Below are 4,085 nucleotides of genomic sequence, written 5' to 3'. Positions count from 1 at the left end.
AGGACGGTTATGGTTCCGACGGTATGGCCGGTGTTGACCGGAGAGCGGCGATGGATAACGAACAGCGGCGGCGGTGGCTAGAGTTTTGTTTTTGGAAAATCAGGTTCTGATACCATATTAAAAATTTTGGGTGAAAACAAAGAAATTGTGTTATTGATCATCAAAATAAGGGATCTATATATAAGCAATACAAAACAATCTCGATAGACTCAAATTGATAGCTAGAAATCGCATGCGTTTTATGTTCATATTATATGCGATATTTGAGTGATTTTGATTGGATTCTACCTAATTTATATGCGTATTGTTTATTTGGTGAGTGCAGAGGGAAAATATCAAATTTGGCGTAATTGACAGAAAAAGTAAAGAAAAATTCAGATTTGCACAACTTAGTTAGTCATGGCCATGACTAACTACACCCTCTTGACATGGAAATTTAATTAAAGGCCCAAAAGCCCAGCTACAAAATAATTATGGCAAAAATTAGATAAAAAGAGGTAGAAACACACGTTTGAGTGGGGAGAACGGCCATAGCAGATACGCACAAGACCAGGAGAGTGACAGACTCATAGATCGTGTAGCAAATCGACAAAGAAGATTTCCCTTCCCACTATGATTTTATCTTTCTCTTTTGTTATTTGTTATTTGATTATGGAGTAGATACTTTTCTGATTTGAGGGGTGATAATGTTTTGGTTCTTTTGTTTTGAAGATTCTTGATTTTCTTTATAAAAATTCTTTTTGATTATCAATATTTGTCTAATTCTGATAATAACGTTTGTGATTGTTAGATTGATTGAATATTTTGGTACCGATATTTAAATTAGTCTGATAATCTAAAGTCAATTCAGGTAGGATATCCGTAATTGTATTCGCACATGAATAGGTGACAAGCGGGTTGAATAGTTCCTTCCCGGGGGTTAGACAATCAAATATAATTGCTCATCTTAGGTAGTAATTGTTTTGAATTGGGCTTTTCTAAATTAGAATGCGGTTAGGCAATATTCTTATGGGCGCACCTAGGTTTATTTGCTTAATTAGGGGTAGTTAACGGTCGTACCTTAATTACCTATACTGTAAGGAAAAATTGGTTGTCAGAGCTTGTTGATAACTATAACCAATTTATTGATACTTTAATAAGAATTAAATTATTGAATTAATGATAAAAACACAAGTGCCAAAACTGCATCATCCCTTGAACCAGGCATCCCCTTGATAGTCAGTTCTCCATTAATTTAATTGCTTTGTTATTTTATTTTCATTAGATAATAAAAGAAAATTCCCCATTTATATACTGCATTAGAACACGAAAGAGTGAAGCACACAATTCATGTGGAGACGATCCCTTCCCCTGTATTACATTAAATTGTGATCACGGGATAAGTGAAATATTTGATTGACCGCGCGACAGGTCAATTTTTGGCGCCGTTGCCGGGGATTGGCACTTTATTTTACTCTTTTGTGTTATTTTCATTTATCCTCCTGTTTATGCCCCGTTCTTCTTGTACAGATGAACTAATATTTATTCTTGAGATCGAGAAGGTTAAACGAAAGCTACGAAAGGAAGCCAAGCAACGAAAAGCTGCTCAGGTTACGAAGCTGGCATAATCTTTAAACCACCTCAAAATCTCTAGCTCTAGCGACTTTGAAAGTGATCAAGAGACTGCCATGGCTGAGGATACCCGCACTCTAAGGAAGTTAGCTGCTCCCGACTTGGCGCAGCTGCCTTTATACATTAGCTTTCCAACTCTGAATAACAGTATTTCTTTTGAATTGAAAATCTGGCTTAATTCATTTACTGCATTCTTTTCATGGACTTGCAGGCGAAGAACCTCACGAACACTTGCAAGAGTTCGACGTGGTGTGCTTCAGCATGAAACCACCAGGTGTTACTGACAAACAGATCAAACTCAGAGTCTTCCCATTCTCACTCAAGGATGCTGCAAAGGATTGGCTCTAGTATCTCCCACCTGGAAGCATCGACATGTGGAAGGACATGAAAAAGAAATTTCTGGAGAAGGACTTTCCAGCTTCCAGAGCTGCGATCCTGAGGAAAGAAATATTTGGCATCAAGCAACAATCAGGTGAAACGCTCTATGAATATTGGGAGCGATTCAATAAGCTTATCATTAAATGTCCATAACATCAAATTCCCCCTCAATTATTGATTCAATACTTTTACGATGGTTTGTCATTGATGGACAAGAACATCATCGATGCTACAAGTGGTGGAGCTTTAGTAAATAAGACGCCGGCACAAGCTTGAGATCTTATTGCAAGGATGGTTGAAAACACGCAGTAATTTGGTTCTAGGGATGTTAGACAGACGAACGGAAACAACAGCGACCATGCCATCCAATCGATGCAGCAACAACTTTATGAGTTGATGAGCTTTGTTCGCAAGATGGTCATGGAAAAATCCAACCCGAGTGTCCAGGTCAAGGCGTGTGGAATATGCACCAGTGCAGGACACCCTACAGATGCAAGTCCGACCCTCCAAGAAGAATGTGCAGTGGATGTGAACGCTGCAAACTACGGTATGAATAGACCTCCAGCGTACAATCCATACTCCAATACCTACAATCCAGGCTGGAGAGATCATCCAAACCTACGCTATGGAAATGCACACCAAAATCATGGTCCTCAACCATTTGGAGCCACACACCAGATACAACAGCCTCGCTCTTATGAGAAATAGCTCCCCAAGCATCTACGAGTAACTCCAATCCATGCTTGGAAGACTTGGTGAAGTCTATGGCTACCAGTACCATGCAATTCCAGCAAGATATGAAGTCAATTGTGGATAAGTTACAAGGTCAGATCATTCAAGTGTCAGATGAGGTAAGACAACTACGTGAAAGAGGAAAGTGGCCCGCTCAGCCTGAGCCAAATCCAACAAATGTCAGCGCCATCTCTATCTGCAGTGACGCGATGATTGAATGTTCTTCCCGGCCTAATCCAAAGAATACGAGTTTGCTTTGACTATTCGGTAAATAATATTTGCAGAAAAAGTTACAAACAACTTTCCGTAACTATTTAAAGTAACGACTTATGTAACGAAAATGTCCAAGATATTTCTATTCCGTGTCTTTTGACTATTTCGTCACAAAAATTGTCACGAAATTTTCTTGATTATTTTAAGTTGCGGCAAAAATAACCAAAATATTTGTAATATTTTAAATTATTACAGATATTGTTATGATATAATTTCCGTGACTTTTTAAAATCAAATGTCACAACATAAGTAACGAAAACAACTATAATTTTTTTTTTATTATCGTTCGTAGCTATTTAAAATAATAACAAAATAATAAAATCATCTTCAATATCTTTATTTATTTTTACTTGTATTGTAATTGAATAATTTTTTTTTAACTATTCATCACTGCTTAAAATTAAGTACTGGAATATTAGCAAAATCTTAATCTATATTTATTTAAGTTATTGCAAATATTAACATAAGCCAATATTTAACTATTTATAGTTACCATATCGATAATGTTTTTAAATATATTGTTAATTTTGAAAATTTATATGATAGATTCTTTTTAACAAAATGATTGAGTTAAAAAAATAAAAATAAATAATTTATTGACCATAGATGAAATTAAAAAACTCTAATACTAAAAAATAATATATGTTAAATAAATTTAATAAATTTTTATATTAATAGACAAATTTCAATTTTTGGTTGAAAATTCATGATGATATATTAAATAAACATGTATATTTTGTTAAAATATAAATTTATAACCAATAATATTTTTATAGTTAAAATATAATAACAAACAAAAATTAACAATTTAAAGTAGATAGTTAAGTTGGCACGAGAGATTGTGTAAGTCTTTAATAACTAATAAGGTAACTAGTTCGAACACTTCAAAAGTCACTAGTTTAATATTATGAATTGCAAAGGTTATTATAGGTTTTTAATTTATATAAGCATGGCCAATAAATTCATTATATATATATATATTATTGTATATTTGTATACTTAGTATAATATTCGTGTCATGCACAAAATACTAAAATATATAATAATAAATTTAAATTTAAAATTATATTGAAAACATTACTTAAAAAATT

General features: G+C 33.9%; 1 non-coding gene across 1 annotated transcript; it reads right to left on the bottom strand.

Moving 5' to 3' along the window:
- Positions 1-2,043: 2,043 nt before the first annotated feature.
- On the bottom strand, positions 2,044-2,150 carry LOC127241897 (small nucleolar RNA R71). The gene has a single exon (XR_007836665.1). It is a non-coding gene; the product is annotated as a small nucleolar RNA R71 (small nucleolar RNA).
- Positions 2,151-4,085: the final 1,935 nt, after the last annotated feature.

The sequence above is a fragment of the Andrographis paniculata genome, unplaced genomic scaffold, assembly GCF_009805555.1.
Source record: "Andrographis paniculata isolate CXL003 unplaced genomic scaffold, ASM980555v1 Contig83END, whole genome shotgun sequence".
NCBI classification, from domain to species: Eukaryota; Viridiplantae; Streptophyta; class Magnoliopsida; order Lamiales; family Acanthaceae; genus Andrographis; species Andrographis paniculata.
The sequence above is the reverse complement of the archived record's forward strand: the minus strand, read 5'-3'. Positions and strand labels throughout refer to the sequence as shown.